We start from the raw sequence: 22,473 nt of genomic DNA, 5'->3' as shown, positions 1-22,473 counted from the left end.
ACACTTAAAGGAGCACCTGGCCCACACTAGGGACTCAGTGATCACTGAACTAAACTTTTACAGCATGGACTCGACGCAATCTCTTTGGAGAACTATTTGACAGTGTCTAGTAAAGCTGAGCCTACATAGTCTGTGTGATGCACCTGGATATAGACCCAGCATGAGGGAGTGTTTATGTGTGTCAGGAGATGTGTACCGGAATGCTTGCAGCAACTGACTTCCTGATAAGCTAAAGACAACTCAAATGTCTACTTACAGTAAATGGGCGAAAGCATAGTTATACAGATTGTATTGGGCTGGCAATAAACAGCAACACAGGAGAACATGGCACAGTGCAACGGAGGAGTCTCCAGAAAAATAATGGGAAGCAGAAGAAGCCAAACACAAAGCAATGTGAAGAATATGGTTTAGGGTTACACTTGTTTGAGGTTCTGAGAGCCTCAAAGCTTATCACTGGTTGAGGTCAGAACGCCAGTTGTCTTTGAGAATAAGGGCTGTGGAGGTAGCTATGGTCTGAAAGGAGACACAAGGAAGCCTCACGGAGTACGGAAGATGCAGTAAACCTTTTCCTACATAGTTGTTGCACTATAGTAGGTGGACATCTACTTATATGAAAATATTGGGATGTGCACTCACTAGTCACATACTTTATTAGATAGGAATTAAAATTATTGAAATGTTAAAGAAAATGCGAGTGGTTCTCCAACTCTTCCAGTACCTCAACCCAGTCTTATTATTTTCTGTGTATCCAACAAGGTGGTAAAATTATTACATTGGGGCTTTTCTATATTTTATATTACGAAAAAAATGATAAATCTCACATGAAACTTTTGCCTACATGACAGCATATCCTCTGGAAATTCTCAGTGCAATGTTTGCCTTGCCCAACATCGTGAGTAAAAACAATTGCATTAAAGTATATTTACCTTATGGCACAAAAGAGATTCATTGCCTTTCAAGATTGGGTCTCATTGGAGTGAGGTATTGCTAGCAGGGAAAATTAGACTCTTCTGAAGACATGTGCACAAAGGGATGTCATAGCAGAGAAACAAGTAATGGAGGGGGGGATCATGTCCAAGAAATCAGTACCAGTGAGAAGTCTGGATTCCAGGATTTCACAAGGGAAAGGGACATTGAACAAGCTTTACTTAGCTCAGCTCATGTACCTGAAAACTAAGCCAAGCAGTTCCTGTGGCTTCAGGTAGGCCTGAATATACATGAAGTCTGGTAGTTTGAATCACAAATGTCAGTTTGGCTTAAGGGAGAAGCTGTGTGGGAGGCAAGGTGTCAAAGCATGGTCGAAGACAAGAACTCCTCAGGCACAAGAAAAAAATCTATGTGAGTGAATTAAATATTGCCCATTGGCTCTTTCCTAGCTCCCAATAGCTAATGATCAAGCCCTACGAAGACCAGTATGGCTGTCTGAGCTAGTTTATAGAAGTATGTGGTAGTTGAGGCCAATTGTGATCTTGATATGATCTGCAATCACCTAGGAAACAATTGTCTAGATACACTTGTGAGGGATTAATAAGCCACTGAACATCCCTGTGAGAGATTATGTTGACTAGGTTAATTGAAGTGGAAAAGCCCACACTAAAAAAAAGGCAGCATCATTCCCTAGGCTTGGATCCTGTGTGTGTGTGTGTGTGTGTGTGTGTGTGTGTGTAGATAAACAAGCATAACAATTTGTATTCTTATGTGGAGACATTATGACCAACTGCCTCGAGCTCCCATGGGCATGACTTCCTCACCACTATGACTTCCCTGCCATGATGGATTGTCCCCTAGAACAGTAAACCAAAACAAACCCTACCATATTTAAGTTACCTGTGCTGGGGATTTGATTACAGCTTCAGAACAATTATTAAGACAAAGTATTAAGTGGGCTTTGATGGAAAATAGCAAAACAGAGGGAGAACTAGCTAAAGCTAAATGCTAATTAATTGTGAGACGGGAAATGCACAGATAGGCTAAGGATAGCAATAACTCATGGCATAGTACTGAAGGCCGCAGGTCTCACTCTCCATCGCTGTTTTCTGTGTTGCTTTGTGCCTTGGCTTTACTCTTCATTCAAGCTATAGAAAGATTATCCACATAATAAATAATGATGGTGATGATGGTGGTGGTGGTGTACAACAAAGCTGCTAGCGGTTCCACAGTCCCAAATCTTCTGCCACAGTAAATATAAAATGTGAAGATCTCATAAAGAGACCTCACTGCCCAGATTGAAGTCCTTGCCTATCTTTAGCTGAGGTGTTTAAAGCAGACAATATTAAGTGATTGCTCATCCATTAAACTTGGAAGTGACCGATGTTAGGAGGTAGCAAGTGAGCTGTGTTGTCAACAGGAGGGCTAGTTAGAGACAATGCCATAAATATCCCCAAGGGAGTAACTTGGAGAGCAAATGATTCTTGCCCAGTCTACAGCTGGAGTGAGAGTTAAATGCATAGAGTTTGCTCGTAACCCTTATAACTATATTGCACCCATGTTGGGCTAGTGTGACTTCTCACCTCTGTGGTGAGAGTTTGTTCATGACTTACCTCAGTTTGCTTTCCCAGGTCTTAATTCTTTTGCCATTTGGTACTATGATGCCTCACTGTTTTGACTTTGGCTGTTGTGCTTTACTTTGGTTAGATGTGTCTGGTCATTGTTGATAACTTTTGCTTGGCTCCAAGTCTTCATTGGCGTCAGGACAGCTGCCTATTCTCCCAGCCTAGGCCCAGGTATAGGATGGTGGAGATTGTATCACAGGCTGTAGTTGCTGTGGCCAATCAGTCAGGCTTGAGCCGTGTTTGTCTTCTGCGACCAATCAATGATTATTTATGCAAAATTCACCTTTCTATCTCAAGGCACGCCTTACCTGATCCTTCTGATGATTCTAGGAAATAGGCCAGTATTTATTATTTCAACCGCTGCTTTGCACTTTCAGTAAGCGAAGCGTAGAGTGATCCAACAAGCTGTTCAAAGTGATAGATACCAGAAGTAAGTGGTAAATCTGAGATTTGAATGCAAAACTCCTGATTACAAACCCTCTATTTATCTGATGCCAGGATGTTGGGCCAACCAGATGATTTGTGCATTTTTCTTCAAGGCTTAAAATCTACGACTCTGTAGAAGATTCCAATGATATTATAGTGATATTAGCTAACAGGTTGTGTTCTGGGAATTTTACTAATAATTCTGCTTATAGAGTTAGTTAATTTCAGTTTCAGAATAACCTACATATTATTGCTATTCCCATTTTATAGTCCTGGGGATCAAGTCATAAATATTTGTCTTAGTTAGGATTTCTATTGCTGCGAAGAGACACCATGACCACAGCAATTCTTATAAAGGAAAACATTTAATGGGGTAGCTTACAGTTCTAGAGGTTCAGTTCATTGTCATCATGGTAGGACTTGGTGGCATGCAGGCAGACTTGGAGCTGAGAGTTTTACATCTTGATATGCAGGAAACAGGAAGTGGTCTGAGACACTAGGTGTGGCTTGAGCATACATATATGAGACCTCAAAGCCCACCCCCACAGTGATATACCTCCTAATAGTGTCACTTCCTATGAGCTTATGGGAGCCAATTACACTCAAACTACCACAGTACTTAATTGTTTTTTTTACCCAAGGTCATGTAGCTAAAAATTGATGGCTCTCAGATTCCAACACAGAATCTTCTGGCTCCAGAGCCCATGCATGATCTTTACCCATACTGCCTTTGACAGAGCAGACAAACAAGAGAAGCTTTGCTCAGAGGTCTCCTGGCAGAGGCACTGTCTTTTTGTCACCAGGATTAAATAGCAGAACTTCCTTGCAGTTTTGACAAATGCTGACAAGGAGACTCGGGTCTGCAGGGGAGGAATACACAACAGCAGGATCCTCTTGAAACTGGGGTGGGGTCTAGAGAAATGAAGAATGAAATGAATGGGGGAAAAGACTCCTAGTCCATACCTTGGGGTCAGAAAATAGAAAGTGGAGCCAAGGCCTGGTTCAAATAAGGTTAAAAAGCTTGCTTTCCAAAATGAACTATAATGAGCAGAATTATCCACAAAATTCCTGGGACACAAAGAGGATTGGGATGTTTCAACATTGTTGAGCATCACATCCAACATCTGTAAAATGAGATTAACCATAATCTCTACCCCCTGGGTCCAGTGTGAGAATTATGAAAAGCAGTTCTCATGAAACACCTGGGTACCACAAAGAAGACAAGAACTCAATGACAAGCAGCTGGAATCCCTGGGCTGGGAGAATGGTTCAAGAAAAGGAAAACTCCATGATTGTGAGCTTTGCTTTGGGAGAGTTTGTATTCTAAGAAGACCACAGGGAAGTCATGGAGAAAACGTTCTAATGTGCTCCATGGAACACAGAAAGCTGGCACAATTTCTGTTTCTGTCCATTCTAGAAGACCAGCAAGTAGTGGGGTCTGGAATGATGCAGAATTCCAGGAGCTTACCTTGAAGTCAGGCAGTGAGTTATCCTGTCCCCAATCCTAGGGAAAATAAAGCCATACAGCTTAAGGGAAGGGCTTGGCTATAAGTTGCCAATCCTGAGAACATGGATGATATTCTATGGCATGAAAGAAGGAGAACACGTGATTGGAGTTCTTAGTGGAATGGCTGGCACTTGGTGGTACATGGGTCCCATTCTAGGTGGTAGGCAGTGTTCTATAAGAAACACAGGACTGTCTGGGACATCCCTTTCACCCAGCCCCCAGGAGCGTTATGCCTGCTGCCCATCTCTGCCCACCAATGGAAAGAACCTTGTTGAATTTCCCCAGTCCTTTTACCTGTAACCTTAAGATGTTTCCTTTCAAGACCATCCTACAATCCCATGGGACAAGTCAAGTAGAAATTACACTGGAGTTACAGCGAACTGAAGTAGACAGTAGGTGATTTGCTCAATATCTCTAAGTCTTGACTTCATTAGCTGAAAAATGATGGCACTATTTGAAAGGGTATTTGGGTAACTAAAGTGGTTATCATTTATACGGACTGATGGTCAATCCTGGCTGAACTTGCAGTGACTTTGTGGGAATGAACTACCTCTACCTTCTTACATTAAACACCTGTAAACTTTCCCTTTTTGCCCAAAAGGAGTGGATTATGGCACGACGAAGCACATCTTTGTGTTACCAGAAGGCCCATGCACACTTTGATCACTGATGCATTCATACACTTGTGTGTGAAAACACATACCTACATCAAGGGCATGCATTCTTGGACATCTTTGGTCATGCTAATACATACATACATGTGCCCACACACAAATACATACATGTGTGAACATCCCTTGTTTATGCCAATATACACACATATACATGCACACTCACACACACACAAGTACACTCGTGGATGGATAATTATGGTCCATGCCAACACACACACACACACACACACACACACACACACACACACACACACGGCACACATGCGTAATGGCTGTCATGTGGAGAAATAGCAGCAGGAGGAAATCCCCTGTCCTCTCTCCCTATGTCACTTTGTTCTGCCTGCACAGGCAACAAATTAAAACAAGAACCCCCCATCGCCCAGAGATGCCTGGCTTCTGCCATGCAGGCTCTAATAATAGCCAAGCGGGAAGGCACCCCTGTCTGTCAGACCCTGGAGCGAAGAGGCAGTGCTTTTCATTCTCAGCCAGAGAAGTCGCTGGAAGCTTTGGCTGTGTTTGTTTGGCGTGACTTTAGGGTGATTATGCATTGTTTCTTTGCCTCTGTCTAAGTGCTTCATCAGAGGTGGGGAGGCAGGGGGTGAAAGGGCAGAGGAGGAAAGGAAAGCCAAAAGAGAAATCCAGCTTCCTCAGGAAAACACATGTGGCCCGCTCAGTCAGTGCCAGCACCAGCACACAGCAAAATTGAACTCTCCCTGTCTCACAGTGGTCTTTGAAAGCATTCAATTATCTGTCTGCACCTATAGAAATGTTAGGGATTGCTTCCAGAAGCCTTTAAAAGGGTCTATACATAACAGAGGTGTGTGCACACTCTCAGCGGCAGGCTGGAAAACAACAACAATCTATTCATTTACCTTTGAAAAAGCCAAAAAGATATAAATTCTGCCCAGAAATCAATCTCCCTCTCTTTCTTTCTTTGTCTTTTGCCACATCCCTTCTCCAACCTCTCACCCCATCTCGTGTTTATTTATTTATTTATTTCAACGAAGGCCACCACAGATACAAAAAAAAAGGCAACATCAATGCAGAGCAAAAAGGCAGGGTGGGTTTTGATGGGATGCATGCAGGCTCTGCTCAGGAGAAGCAGATGCTCCTCGGTCTGGCTCCCTGGGGGCCTCCCCGTTCCAACGCTGTATCTCCTCATGAACACCGTTTGTAGACTGCCCAGGAGCGCTGGGACAGATGCTGTCTTCTCAATCTCCCATGACAAATCCTTCAAGTCACCTCTCCCACTTTGCAAGTGAGGAAAAGGAGGGCCAGGAAGAGTATGGAAAAGCCAGACCTGGGAGCTAGCTGCAAGCGTCTTCCCTTCGCCCAGATCTCTTCAACACCCCAGCTCAGTGTCTCCTCCTGGACTATGATGTTACGAACAGAACAAGTAGAATACAAAGCTCAACAGGTCATGTCCAAACTTAGCAGCAGTCATAAGGGGAGGTTGGCTTCATTCACAAACAGTGCTCGCCAAAGGGCAGCGCAGTGAAACGGGAGAAGGGAGTGGAGACGATGGTGACGCACACACAAATGTCTAGTGTCCCATCCACACTGGCTGTTTCCTAGCCAGCCTCAGTTGTGATCCATCTCTCAGTTACCATCAACTCTGTCTTCTGTTTCTCATCTCTCAATCTCAGAAGCGCTTTAATCCTGTATTGGGTTCACCCCACCAGCCCCCCTAGTGGTAATAACGGGAATAGTTTCTCACCTGTCTTTTTCCTGACACCTGAGATTCACTGGAAGCTCTGAAATACTGAGGGTAAAAGAAAGAGTGACTTTGCTAAGGTGCGTGACTTGTTGACTAATTTGAAGAGCATTTTTTTTTTTTTGGCTAGCACTCTGATCCCAGGGCCTGAGTAATGCCAGGGAACACATCGATTGGCATCCGGGAAACTCTGACCCAACCGCAGCTCATTGTAATGGCTTCTGTCTGGGTGACCTTCTCCCTGTCAGAAAAACACATCTTTTCTGCAAGTCCCCAGCCGCAAACATCACCCACAGCCAGCTTAGCTCAGACAAAGGGCTTTGAAATGGTCCCGATAATGCGTCGAGAGGAAAACTGTTCTCCGCGTGCAAAATCTGTCCACTGTTAACCTGCAGCTCCAGGAATGGCCCTGCCTTTCATTCCCTTCTTCAGCCCAAGCCACTCCTGTCCTGCAATGTGACGTACAGAGCATGGAAGCAGACAGGGAGCTGGGGCTTGTCATATTTCCTGAATGCTAATGACCCCCTGGCTAGCCGGCTGACATCCTTGTCCACCGCCTGGCTGCACTGCAGGCCTGACCCACCGCGGAAACCGTCCGTGACTCAGTCCTGCCACAGAAGTTGTGCTGGTGTCGAGATGAGCAGTGTGCAAAGAGAGCTGGCCTCCCTGGCCATCGGGACATGTGTGTTCTACATGGGGTTTGACATGAGTACAGGGGCTTCTATGACTTTCCTCAGATGTGTGCCACTCACATCCTGGTTATCACACCAGAGTATTTTATCTTGCTCCTTTTCTACGTTGCCTCTTCTTTTCCCATTGTTTTCTTTCATCATTCTTCCCATGTTAGAACATGTTATGACCCACACTCCACACACACACACACACACACACACACACACACACACACACACACTACATTGAGTCTGGGGTTCAAGGAATGGGCTAAATAGAGAAATCAACACACCTACTGGAGATAGAGCTCACAGTGTGATATTGATTCAAAGAGACTTGAAAGAGAGCCTGGCAAGGGATCCTAGAAGAAGTGTCGGGGGTGTGGTACCCTTGAGTGTGGAAGGCAGCAGAGGAGGTAGGAGACAGTGTCAATGGGGTTTTATTTTGTATTATATTTTATTACTTTAAAAAATACCAATCAAAATTCCCACTTCCTCCCCTCCTCCCACTTCCCTTCATATACCCTCCCACTTCCCTTCATATACCCTCCCACCCCTCCCTCTCCAATCCTAAGACAGGGCAAGACACCCTGCCCTGTGGCAAGTCCAAGATCCTCCCTTCTACATCCAGGCTGAGCAAGGTATGACTCCCAAGAGAATAGTATCCCCAAAAGCCAGTACATGCAGTAGAGACAAATCCCAGTACCAGTGTCAGTGGTCCCTCAATCTGCCCCAACTGTCAACCACATTCAGAGGAACTAGTTTGATCCCATGCTCGTTCACTCCCCGTCCAGATGGAGTTGGTGAGCTCCCATTAGCTCAGGCAAACTGTTTTAGTGGGTGAACCCCTCATGGTCTTGACGTCCTTGCTCATATTCTCATTCCTTCCACTCTTCAACTGGACCTTGGGAGCTCAGTCCAGTGATCCGATGTGAGTCTCTGCCTCTGTTTCCATCTGTTGTTGGATGAAGGTTTTATGGTGACATTTAAGATCGTCATCAATCTGATTACAGGGCAAGGCCAGTTTGGGGACCATCTCCACTATTGCTTAGGGTCTTAGCTGGGGTCATCCTTGTGGATTTCTGGGGATTTTTCTAGAGCCAGGTTTCTTGCTAACCCCATAATGGCTCCCTCAATCAAGATATCTTTTTCCTTGCTCTCATATCTGTCCTTCCTCCATCTTGACTATTCCATTCCCTCAAATCTCCTCAACCCTCCCCTTCTCCCCTTCCTTCTACCCTCTGCCCCCATGCTCCCAATTTTGTTAGGCGATCTTGACTGTTTTCAATTCCCAGGTGGGTCTATATGTGTTTTTCTTTGGGTTCACCTTATTACTTAGCTTCTCTAGGATCATAAACTATAGGCTCAATGTCCTTTGTTTATAGCTAGTATCCACTTATGAGTGAGTACATATCAAATTAGTTTTTGGGTTACCTCATGATAGTGTTTTCTAATTCTATCCATTTGCATGCAAAATTCAAGATGTCATTGTTTTTTACTGCTGAATAGTATTCTAATGTGTGGATGTGCCACACTTTCTTTATCCATTCAGTTGAGAGGCATCTAGGTTGTTTCCAGGTTCTGGCTATTACAAATACATATGCTATGAACATAGTTGAACAAATGCTTTTGCAGTATGATTGAGCATCTTTTGGGTTTATTATCAAGAGTGATATTGCTGGATCCTGAGGTAGGTTGATTCCCAATTTTCTGAGAAACCACCATACTGATTTCCAAAGTGGTTGCACAAGTTTGCATTCCCACCAGCAATGGATGAATGTTCCCCTTACTACACATCCTCTCCCGTATAAGCTATCATTGGTGTTTTTTGATCTTAGCCATTCTGACAGGTATATGATAGTATCTCAGAGTTGTTTTGATTTGCATTTCCCTGATAGCTCAGGAAGCTGAACATGTCCTTAAGTATCTTTTGGCCATTTGAAATTCTTCTGCTGAGAATTCTCTGTTTAGTTCAGTACACCATTTTTTAATTGAGTTATTTAGTATTTTTTAAATACTTGTACTGAATGTGTTTGTGTGCATAATGTGTTTGGTGCCGTGTGTGTGTGTGTGCATGTGCCACAGCACCCATGTGGAGGCCATTGAACAACTTTCAGGCATTGGGTCTCTCTTTTCACCTTGGGTTGCAGGTTGAAACTTGGATCATAAAACTGGAGCGGTAAGCGGTTTTACCCATCTTGATGGGCCGGGTGATACTGAGAAGCAATAGGAGGCTATAGATGAAGTCTGTGAGAAGGCTTCCCTCTAAGAACCAGAGCAAGGGAGGAACTAAGGTGAACATCTGGCCAGTTCAATAACAGCAGCTCTGCTAAAGGAGGCTCACTCATCTGCTGGTAAATGTGCAGCATCTGCCAGCTTCCGCTCGCCTTACATACTGACTTAAAGGACTGTCTCTCCTCCACACTTCGGCTTGTGGCTGCTTCTCAGGTCTCACCTGCCCTAGTCTGGAACCCAGGGAGTCAGTGACCAGGGCTTCTGGGGAGTCCCTGTGTCATTCTGCCTGTTGAGTACAGGTACTGGGGATGTCACCCACTCAAACAATAACAGCCACAACACTTCAGGAAGAGGAAAACAACCAGGAGAAGAACCCCGAGCTCCATCAGGATCACTGTTTGTTCTACTAAATGTTAAATATTTGTCAAATAAATATTTCAAGACCAGACCGAGTTCCACTAGATTTTGCAATCTTTGAGCGCAGGGACCATGTCTAAGCCCTCTTTGCATCTCTGATGTCCAACACACAGTAGATGCCCAATGGATGTTTGTTAAAGAAATAAACAAAAGAACCAATGAATACATGAATATAGATTGAGAATTCCTGTTGGAAGAGAAAGAGCCTGTATTTGACATCATAACCCACCAATAAAACCAGGGGGTGTGCCTTTTAAAAACGGGATTTTGGGGGACATTACTTGATTCTTCTCAACCTCAGTTTCCATGGTAGAAAAAATGGACAAATAACATCTGTATCATAAAGATAAATGAGTTGGTTTTATGTCCCGGTAGCTTACTGGATCCTTGTTATTCCAGACCCCACAGCCAAGAGAGCCTTAGAAGGATCCAAGACAATAATCATGACATAAAAGTCCCCATGGGTTACTTCTGGGTTTTCAAAATAAGACCAGAACCCAAGCTATATTTAACACCAAGTGGCCTTGGGGAAATTAAAAAAAAAAAAGATTTATTTTCCTTTAAATTTATCATCAGACAAAATTCCCTTCTCCCAGAAGTCACACAGGAGTTTGGGTTGACATGACACACCAATGTAGCAAGACAACATAATTTAAAGGAGCCTGTGGCTTTCACATTTGAGGCCAACTGTTTTCTAGTATTTGAGCCAATGCTCAGAGAACAGCTGAGAGATTAGGTGCTAACAAAAAGGAAATGACTTGAAATATCCATGCTCTGCTCCCTGCAAATCAGGGCACTATGACTTGGCAGGCTTCTTCTTTGCTCCCCAGCCCAACACCCCCATAAAATGCGCCTCCATACCGCGCTGTCTGCAGAACAGTTCCACGATGTTTACAGCTGCTCTTGCACTTGGCTTCCTTCTCCACCTGTGGGGAAAAGCTTGGCTTTGTTGTGTCAAGCTAAATCCCAGGCTACATGTTTCCCCTTCTGTCTAAGAAATACTGCAGATATATTATCAGGGTGAGCCTTTCGGTCTCATAATTTCTCACTTATAGCTATACTTTTGGGGGATGATGGTGAAGGGTGGGGAGAAGGGAAGTAGTCATATCATCTGGACCACACTAACTTGGTCTGATACATTGTCTTAAGAAAGGATACATGGGCAAAGCGCAGGCTCATTTGCAGAAGTCTGGGAAGGGGAGGCTGGGAGGCTGTACGCTTTTTCTGCTGTTGTTCTTATTGCACTGCATATGCTACTCTAACCAGAGTGCTTGTACCCCTGGGGGTATATTGTGGCAAGCTAGGCAGGAGAAAGGCACAGAATAAACACAGGATATCTTCCTGGGGCCTCACTTTTACTTGAAGATTAGGGGTTAAAACATACTTCTATAAAAACAAACAGCTAGGCATTATGGCACAGAACACAAAAGTCACATGAATTCCTGAGATAAAACACAAGACTTCAAAGAGCTGTTGTGTAAAGACAGGTTGCTTCAGGCTGTGCCCCTAGCCCCCCTGAGGGGATGCTTGCATTTAGACACCTCACAGAGGGAACTTTGGGGGTGTAGACTCAGCTATGTCCCATCTTCAAGACAGAGCTAGTGTCCCTGCAAGATAGCTCCTGGGATCAGAAGTCCACATAAAATGTGGGGGAAGTCCCAGAACCAGAAAGTCCCAGGAGAGAATGTTTCTTACTAGCAGAGAAGCCTGGCAGGCTGCTGCAGGACAGCTTCAGGAACTGAGTTAGAAAAGGACAAAAATAGATGGTTTCTCCCAGTGAAGGAGATGCTTTACCCCCAGGGATCTGTCATTCCTTGGAAGAAATGGGATGGCGTCTAGTTATCAGAAAAGAAGCAGCTAACTCACTTTATTGCAAACAAACTTAGTCCCTAACTGTTTCCAGGGAGGTACACACACTCCACACACTCACCCTCACACACCTACTCACACCTACCTGCTGTCCTCAGAGCCAGCCAAGAGAGGGAAAGGAGAACAAAAATGATTAATGGGGCCACCCCAGGGGACAGGCGGGATGGCAAGCAAAACTACAGGTACCACAAGAGCCAATTTCAGCAGCAGGTTTAAGGGAACTGGAGACTGGAGAAAATGCAGCTGACTCAGCTGTTCCAGGCTCCTCGGGGTCCTTAGGGAGAGTAGGGAATAAAGGAGCCAGGGATGGCTGCAGGGAGCAGCGCCAAGGGAGACTGAGCCATCACACACACCTGACAGGGTAGGGGGTGTTGTGACAGGGTTGCTGGCATTGGGGAGGGTACTTCTGACACACACAGAGGAAGCTTGGCCCTCAGTCTCAGCTAATATCAAAACAAAACATGATGTTAAATATCCGTAGTGTTGTGTAGTCTTCTAAGTGTTCTCATGAACGTTAGCTTCATGGCGGTTCTGTGAAGCAGGGTAAGAGGCTTCAACAGGCTCTGCTTATTTATCTACCAGGAGGCCATTGATTCAGGGTTAGAAACCTGAACTTGGCCCTGAGGTTGGTCTTTTCACTCTCTGTCATGTGGTCACCTGAGTTGATAAACGTCTTAGTGTCAAGAGCAAGACTGAGGCAGTGAATGTCACAGGAGCAGGACTGAGCCAGTGACTTAAGCCAGAACAGGCCTGAGACAGCAAACTCCACAGGGGCAGGTACAGAGGACCAACTGGTCAGTGAGTGGGCCAGAGCCAGAGTCCACTGAGGGTCTGGATGTGAATCTGGGATCTTTGAGGGAGTAGATAGACCTGAGCCAGGACCCTGTGGGTCTGGGCTTGAATCTGGGACCTCCAAGGAACTACGCCTGAGCCACGACCTCTGCAGGTCTGAGACTTCTGAGGGAATAGGCAGGACCCAGAAACCTCTGCATGTCCGGGCATGAGTCTGAGACCTCTGAGGGAGTAGGCTTGAACCAGGTCCTCTGTGGGTCTGGGTGCACCAGAGTCTGGGACCTCTGAGGAAGTAGATCAGAGCCAGAGACATTTGCAGGACCCCAAAGCAGGGACCTCCATGGGAGCAGATACAAACAAGGGACATTTACAGAAACAATTCTGAACCAACAACCTAGACCAGAGCAGGCCCAAGACAGCAAACTCTACAGGAGCAGATAAAAACCAGGGACATTTACAGAAACAATTCTGAGCCAACAACCCAGACCAGAGCAGGCCCAAGACAGCAAACTCCACAGGAGCGGAGCAAACCCCAGGAACAGAGTGACCAACTTGGGTAACTAGAATCATGGCACTGACTGTACCACGAAGATCAACCATTTGAGCCTTGGATCCACTGGCACCTAAAAGATTAATCATCAGAGTCACAGACAGTCCCAACTACACCAATTAGAGGAAAAGATAAGTAGACAAGATAAGAGCACACGCAACACCATAAAGAGCAACACAACACCAGTAAAATCTAGAGACCCTACAACAGCAAGACTTGAACAACCAAATATAGATGAAACAGAAGAAAATGACCTAAAACATAACTTCAGGAGACTGTATGAGACTCTTAAAGAAGAAATGAGAAAAAAATAGAGAAAAAAATAAATAAAAAAAAAGAAAAAATGAGAAATTTCCCCAAAGAAATGGAGAAAAAGACAAAGTTAGAAAACATCAGCAAATCCCTTAAAGAGAACCAAGAAAAAGCAATCAAACACATGAAAGAAACTATTCAAGACTTGAAAACTGAAATAGAGACAATAAAGAGAACGTAAGGCAAGGGCATTACAGACACAGGAACCATGAGAAAACAATCAGGAACCACAAATGTAAACATAAACAGCAGTATACAAGAGATGGAAGAGAGGATCTCAAGCACTGAAGATACAATAGGGGAAATAGACTCATTAGTCAAAGAAAACATTAAATCTAGCAAAAGCTTAACAAAAAATATCTAGGAAATATGGGACACCGTGAAAACAAACCTAAGAATAGTAGGGATAGAAGAAAGAGAAGTTCAACTCAAAAGCACAGAAAATTTTATTAACAAAATCATAGAAGAAAACTTTCCCAACCTAAATAAAGAAAGATATGCCTATGAAGATATAAAAAGCATACAGAACACCAAATAGACTGGATCAAAAAAAAAAGTTTCCTTGCCACATAATAATCAACACTAAACATACAGAATACAGAAAAAATATTCTATCATAATTACACCTGATTTCTCAATGGAGACAATGAAAGCCAGAAGGTTGTGGTAAAGCGTTATGCAGACATTAAGCGACCAAGGATGCCAGCCCAGACTACTATACCCAGCAAAACTTTCAATTACCATAAAAGGACAAAACAAGATATTCCATGACAAAACCAGATTGAACCGATACCTAGCTGATGTGGAAGTCCCCACTGTGTGCTGTCATTACCATTAATGAATAAAGAAACTGCCTTGGCCTGTTGATAGGGCAGAACTTAGGTAGGCAGGGAAGACAGAACTGAATGCTGGGAGAAGAACGGCAGAGCCAGAGAGACACCATGGAGCTGCCAGAGTCAGACATGCTAAATCTTTGTCAGTAAGCCACTGCCACGTGATGATACACAGATTACTAAAAATGGGTTAAATTAAGATGTAAGCATTAGCCAATAAGAAGTTAGAGCTAATGGGCCAAGCAGTGATTTAATTAATACAGTTTTCTGTGTGGTTATTTCAGGTGTAAGCTAGCTGGGTGGCGGGAATAAACAGGCGGGCCCTCCTGCTATACCTAGGCACAAACTCAGCCCTACACAAAGTACTAGAAGGAAAACTCCAAAACAAGAAGTTGGCTACATCAACAAAATCACAGACAATTGATGATCTCACAGCAGCAAATCCCAAAGAAGGGAAAAACACACAAATTAACATCACCAACAATGAAAACTAAATTAACAAGGGATAACCATCACTGGTCATAAATATCCCTTAATATAAATGGACTCAACTCACCTATAAAACAACACAGGCTAACAGATTGGATACGAAAACAGAATCCATACTTCTGCTTCACACAAGAAACATACGTCAACCTCAAAGACAGACATCGCCTCAGAGTAAAGGGTGGGGAAAATTTTTCCAATCAAATGGACCTAAGAAACAAGCTGGTATAGCTATCCTAATAGCTAACAAAATAGACTTCAAACTAAAATCAATCAAAAGAGACAAAGAAAGACATTTTATATTAGTCACAGGAAAAATCCATCAAGAAAATAATCTCAATACTGAACATCTATGTCCCAAATATAAGGGCACCTTCATATGTAAAAACAAACCACTCCTAAAGCTTAAATCATACATTAAATCCCACACACTAATAGTGGGAGACTTCAACACTCCACTCTCATCACTGAACAGGTCAGTCATACAAAAAATTAACAGAGAAATAAAAGAACTAACAGATGTTATGACTCAAATGGACTTAACAGACATCTATAGATTATTCCATCCAAACAGAAAATATACCTTCTTCTCAGGACCTCATTGAACCTTCTCAAAAACTGACCACATACTCAGTAACAAAACAAACCTCAGCAGATACAAAAATAATTGAAATAACCCCATGTATCTTATCAGATCACCATGGCTTAAAACTAGAATTCAAAAGCAATACTAATTCCAGAAAGCCCACAAACACATGGAAATTAAACAATGCTCACCTGAATCACCAATAAGTCAAAAAAGAAAAAAAGGGAGAAATTAAAGACTTCCTAAAATTCGATGAAAATGACCGCTCAACATACCCAAATTTATGGAACACAATGAAATCAGTGTTAAGAGCAAAGTTCATAGCACTAAATGACTACATAGAGAAGCTGGAAAAATCCCACACTAGTGAATTAACAGAACATTTGAAAACTTTAGAACAAAAAGAAGCAAACTCACCCAAGAGAACTAGATGGCAGGAAATAATCAAACTGAGAACTGATATCAACAAAATAGAAACAAAGAAAACAATACAAAGAATCAATGAGACAAAGGGTTGATTCTTCCAGAAAATCAACAAAATAGACAAACCTATATCCAAACTAACCAAAAGGCAGAGAGAGAATATCCAAATTAACAAAATCAAAAATAAAAAGGGTGACATAAGACACGGAGGAAATCCAAAGAATCATATTTCAAAAACCTGTACTCCACAAAATTTGAAACCTTAAAGGAAATGGACAACTTTCTGGATAAATATCACTTACGAAAATTAAATCAAGACCAGATAAGCAAATTAAACAGACCTATAACTGCTAAAGACATAGAAACAGTCATTAAAAGTCTCACAACCAAAAAGAGCCTAGGACCAGATGGTTTCAACTCAGAATTCTACAAGATTTTCAAAGAATTAATACCAATTCTCCTCAAATTGTTCAACACAATGGAAACAGAAGGAACATTACCAAACTCTTTTTATGACACTAAATTACATTACCCAGATACCCAAAGCACGTTACTAAGAAAGCGAATTATAGACCAATCTTACTCATGAACATTGATGCAAAAATACTAAATAAAATACTGACAAATCAAATCCAAGAACACATCAGAACCATCATCCACCATGAAAGTAGGCTTCATCCTGGAGATGGTTCAACATATGCAAATCTGTTAGCGTAATTCACTATAAAAACAAACTGAAAAAAACCACATCATTTATCTCATTAGATGCTCAAAAAGCTTTCGACAAAATACAACATCCCTTCATGATAAAGGTCTTGGAGAGAGCAGGGATACAAGAAACATATCTAAACATAATTATGGCAATATACAGCAAGCCAACTGCCAACATCAAACTAAATGAGGAGAAACTCCCAGCAATTCCACTGAAATCAGGAACAAGACAAGGTTGTCCACTCTCTCCATTCAATATAGATCTTGAGGTCCTAGCTAGAGCAATAAGACAACAAAAGGAGATCAAGGCAGGGAGGGGAGCAGAGAAAAATGTAGAGCTCAATAAAAATCAATGAAAAAAAAAGAAAGAAATTCAGTATTTAAACAATAAAAATATGTCTTAGTGTCTGGGACTTGCTGGGTATGGACACAGGAGAGATGAGAGGCTTGGAGACAGCCTGGGGTTTTGTTCTAGACTTCCTACTTATTATCCATGTTACTCTGGAAAAGTTCATTAACATCTCTGGCCTTCTGTATATTATTGCTTGGAAAATATATGACACCTACAAAGTTTTCAGTAAAAAAATGAGATATTACTATCACCACTCCACCTCTCCCTTTTAGGGTAAAACACCAAATTTCTGGCTTCAAGTGAAATGAGTAAGTCTCCCGGGCACTTGGTCTGTCAGAACTTTCCAGAAGACACTGTTGATCTTATTGAAGAAGTAGGAAAAATAAAAGTCTAATCCCCAGAATGTGCTGTCTATAGAGTTGTATTTGAACTAGCATAGACATTTTATCTGCAGTCTCAGGAGTTTGGGGTAACTGTGAGGGGAGAACACTTGTGACATCTGTCTCCTTTATAAAATAAAAACAGAGAGACTTTCAAAGGTCTGGGCAAGGAGACCAGAGCTGGGAGGGTTCTAAGCATCCCCGGGTGTGGTTGCGCAAAGATGAGCATGTCCTTCTGGACAGAGGGAGAGGCATCTGAAACCGTGTTTGTGTACATTCTTTGACTCCTCTTGCACCCAGGGCGGTTCCTTTGATGCCCCTTTGGAGGTCAGGGTGTAGAGCATCACACTGACCTTGGAATGGGCACCTGCCTTCAAACCAGAAAACAGAGGCCCAGAGAGGGAAAGTGGCTTCTCCTGAAGTCACAGCTATTCTTCATCTTTCCCCAGCTGACTGGCGCCCACCTGGATTCCCAGGGATTTGGTCAACAGCGACTGAAAACCATAGCAAGCTGCAGACGTGGGGCAGGAGGTCTGGCCGCATTTGCCGCTCTGGCTCCAGGCTCAGTGCCAGCTTGCGGAGAAGCCTGTCTTAGGAGACTCTCGGAGTCCTTGACCGGGACTCGGGCACAATGGAAACAAGAGAACAATGGGAGCGGGCAGGGGAGCCCAGCCTGAGAGGGTATTGATCATGTTTAAAAAAGGAAACACACCCAGGAGCCCAGGAAAAAAAAACCTTCCCAGTGCACCAGCTGGCTTAGCTAATTAGCCCGGGTGAGCAGAGTCAGCCTCCAGCTTCGAGTCAGGAAGCCAAGGATTCGCTCAACAAACACATCTTCTAAAAGGAGCAAAAAGGAAACAGCCTCAGTACCCTCACCTCCTGGACAGTCTGGGAAGCTTGAGGCAGGGGGATGGCTAACTCACTGTGGGGTGAAGGGAAGGGGCATCTAGCAGCCAGGAGTGGAGTCACTTGCTTGGGCTGAGTTATACCTTCCTCCCACAAAGGGGATCTCAATTATTCTAGAAGCTCTACCTTGGCTCTGTTTGGACCAGCCTGCCCTAGGAAGCTCACAATAGTGGAATAGAAGGGGTTGGCTACTCTACCGCTGGCCACTCTCAGGGAAAGAGACCTGAGCACTAGTTTTTGTAGGTGAGAGTTTGGACTGGGAGCCCTCAGTGGGAATGAGGTCACCCAGTGCCGGTTTAGGGGGTCTGGACCTGGTCAGGGCAGCCATAGCTCTCAGATTCATGACCTGCAACAAGAGAGAAACAGGATAGGATCAAAGGGGCAGGAACCAGTAAGAACCACCCCTCCCCAGTTTGGCATTATTAATACTTTTTGCAAGTGTCCTCATTAAGAGGATTTTTATTACATTTTAACACACACGTGTATACCACTGCAGTTTGCTCATCTCTACCCCACTCCCTCATCCCACCAGTCTCCTTCCTCCCCCTTCCTCCTGCTGAAGGAAGCAGGGATGTTGGGTTTAGTGTACCAGGGAAAGTTACAATGGCTAATTTTTTGTTGTCAGTTTGACACACCTGAGAAGAGAGACCCTCCACTGAAGAATTGCTTCCATTGAACTCACACGTAGACAAGGATGTGGGTCGTTTTCTTGATTAACATTTGATGTGGAAGGGCTCCGCCCACTGTGAGTGGTGCCATCCCTAGGCATGTGGCACTGGACTGGGTGAGACAGGCTGTTGAACTTGAGCCAGAGAGTGAGGCCATTAGCTGTGTTCCTCCAAGGCCACTGATAAAGTTACTGCCTCAGATTTTTTTCTGGAATTCCGACCCTGGCTTTTCTCAGTGGTTGCGATCACAGCAACAGAGAGCGAACTAGAACCGCTAGAACCGATATAAAAGAGAAAAGGGGCATGAGTGTGAGGAAGAGAAGGAAGAAGGGAAGAGGTGAAGCTGGAGAAAAGGAAGGAGAGGAAGGGAGTCGGAGGATGGGATGAGGGAAGCAGGGGGCGGGGGAGAACATGAGGATGAGGTAGGGAGGGTCACTGTGAACATCACTTATGGTATTGTGTGTCAAAATCCAGTCCCCTTAAATCATAAAGCAAAAACATTGTAAGGAAGTCTCATATTATTAGTAGGATTCTAGAGGATTAAATGGTCTTTTTTTTTTTTAGAATTACATAATAGGCACATCTTTTTTTGTTGATTTTAGCAAAATGAACTTGGGGCCTTGCCTACCCCAGGGAGGGGCTCTGCGGCTGGCAATATCCCCAGCCCTCTTTGTACTTTTTACTTTGAGGTCGGGTGTCACTAAGTTGCTGCGATGGCCTTCAACTTACTCTATAGCCCACGCTGACCTTGGATGTGTGATCCTCCCGCCACACCCTCCTAGAAAGCTAGGCCTTGCACTGGTACATCTTTCTCATGTTATTTCCAGTATTAGGGTACAAGGACCAGTTGCTGTCGTAGGCCTCTCCTGGCCTTCCATTCTCAATGCCTGGTTGTCTCCCTCCCTTTACACCTCTCCTGGCCTTCCATTCTCAATGCCTGGTTGTCTCCCTCCCTTTACACAACAGGGATTCCGGGCAAGCAGGAATGAGAGGGCCACTTTGTGGAACCCGTTCTGAGTGCTGACTGGATCTTGTTTGTAAATGGGCATGCAAATGTGCCAGGATGCCAGCTTTCTTCTCTCTCTCTCTCTCTCTCTCTCTCTCTCTCTCTCTCTCTCCCTCTCTCTCTGTCTCTCTCTGTCTGTCTCTCTGTCTCTCTCTGTCTCTTTCTTCCTCTCTCTCTCACACTCTCTCTTTCTTTTCCTTTTACGTCTCAGTCAATAGTTTTTGGCGATGCCTTTGCAACACCATGAACTGCAGACAGCAAATAAGAGCCATCCATTTGTGCTGGTACAAGCTAAAGATTTTCTATAAAGTGCCCATGTTTCCAGGCTGGGGGAATGGATTTCACTGCAGGGGAAAAAATACTGTGAGGTGAGAGAAGTGCAGCAGAGGAAAATATTGGCCGCTTGAATGATTTCCAGAAGCATGAAATACCTCCTGGCCTGCTGAGACTTCATACTTCCCCTCCTTCCGGGATGGGAGCTGGTGTACAGGGTCCGATTCCAGTTGTTACACATGAGAAGACATGGAAAAGTCAAGGCTGGCCCGTTCTTGAAGATTCTGTGAGCTCCAGTTGAGCCACTGTCTGGCTGTCTGACCCGAAGCAAGGGATCATCCACAGTGGATGGAAAAAAAAGACTAAGGGGCCCTAGGGTGCTGTTGCTACCCATTGGTGTGCAAGCAGCAATGATGTTGGGGCTGGGGGAAAGCCTAAGGATGTTGCTTCCTTATTTTACAAATGGGAAAATTGCAAGGCCTGAGACACTTCGTGACTTTGCCCTGAACACTGGTCTGTAGAAAAGCTGGAAGAGCCCAGACTTCACAGCTGCCAGCCCCAAATACATCTGGTACTGATGCTTCTGTTGCCAGTACGATACTGTAACCAAAAGACCAGGGATGGCTTCCCAAGGGCCAGGGCATGTCTGTCAGTGCCCCATTCTTCCATCCCAGGAAATTCTCCTAACTGGTCCGGATGATATAAGCCACTGTAGGTAAGGAAACAGAAATTCAATAACTTGCTTTTTTTGTTGTTGTTGCTATAACCAAAGTACATGACAAGATGTGACCTCCAGGAGGAAGGATTTATTTCAGCTCACAGTTTGAAAAGATGGATACAGTCCATCATGGCTGGAAAGGCCTGGTGGAGGGAGGGTGTTGATCAAATTGTGTCTGTGGTCAGGGAGCAGCCAAAAGGAAGCTGGACTGGATTCTGAAAGTCCAAGAACCACCCGCAGTGAGTGGCTTCCTCCAACAAGGCTCCACCTCCTAAAGCTTCCATAACCACTACCCCCACACACACAGCGCCATCAACTGGAGACGAGGTGTTCAAACACACCAGCCTGGAGGGGAGCATTTTACATGCAAAACACAAGCCTTGCCAAGATGGATGATTTGATGTCAAATCTGTGTGTCTTCAGAGGCCATGTCCAAATCACTTTCTGGTGATCTTTCGAAGGAGTTAGAAACTGGGAGCAGAAAATACGGCATTCTACTTCTCAGGGAAGCTGCCCACTTTTCAACAAAGAAACAGCTAAAAAAAAAATCAGTTCAGAGGTTGCAGGCTTTAGTGCAAAGTCCAAGATGGCTGGACGCTGGTGGCAAGCGAATGGGCTGCAACCCGTCTCCAGTAAGCAGTACAGTTGTGGTGATCTGAAGGGCTTGCAGCGGTAAGCAGTGGGAATTGAGCTATTAATAAAGTGAGCCGGCAGAATGATTTACAATCAGACATTAATATGGAGATTTTCATAAACACAATAATTCACACCCAAGCAGAGTCATAAATGTAAAGTTGCATTAACTATTCTGGTTGGCATGGAATGTCACACAGTGTGTGAAATTGAACATTCCATTGTACTGTAATAATGGACTAATGGAAAAATTTTTCTTGGGGGAAGGGAAGAAGCATAAAAGCATAAGATGGTGGATTAGGGCCTCAGATACTCTATATTTCAAACTTGTTCCTTGCTCACAGGCACTATTTCAGAGCTCTGCCATGGCCTGGGAATACTTCTATATCTGAAGAAAGCATACAAAGACAATGAATACAGAGCATACATCTTTCACCCAGTTTGTCCCAGTTTAGTATTTTATCTATCTATGGTATTTTTTTTTGTCAAAACTAAAACATTAGGGACTGGAGAAGTGGCCAGCAGAGATGAGCACAGACTGATCTTGTGGAGAACCCAAGTCCAAGTACTTGCTTCTGGCTCCAGGGGATCTGACGCCCTCTTCTGGCCTCCTTGTGTGCCTGCACTCACATGCACATATACCTATCACCACCACCACATATACATATAATCCAATATAAAACAAATATTTTTTTTAATGAGAAACTACACTGGTAGAGAAGGAAGGACTGAAGCTGAGACTTCCTGCAGCTCTTGCCAGGTGTTCAAGGTATGTACAT

The sequence above is a fragment of the Microtus pennsylvanicus genome, chromosome 3 (genome assembly GCF_037038515.1).
Source record: "Microtus pennsylvanicus isolate mMicPen1 chromosome 3, mMicPen1.hap1, whole genome shotgun sequence".
Classification (NCBI taxonomy): Eukaryota; Metazoa; Chordata; class Mammalia; order Rodentia; family Cricetidae; genus Microtus; species Microtus pennsylvanicus.
The sequence above is the reverse complement of the archived record's forward strand: the minus strand, read 5'-3'. Positions refer to the sequence as shown.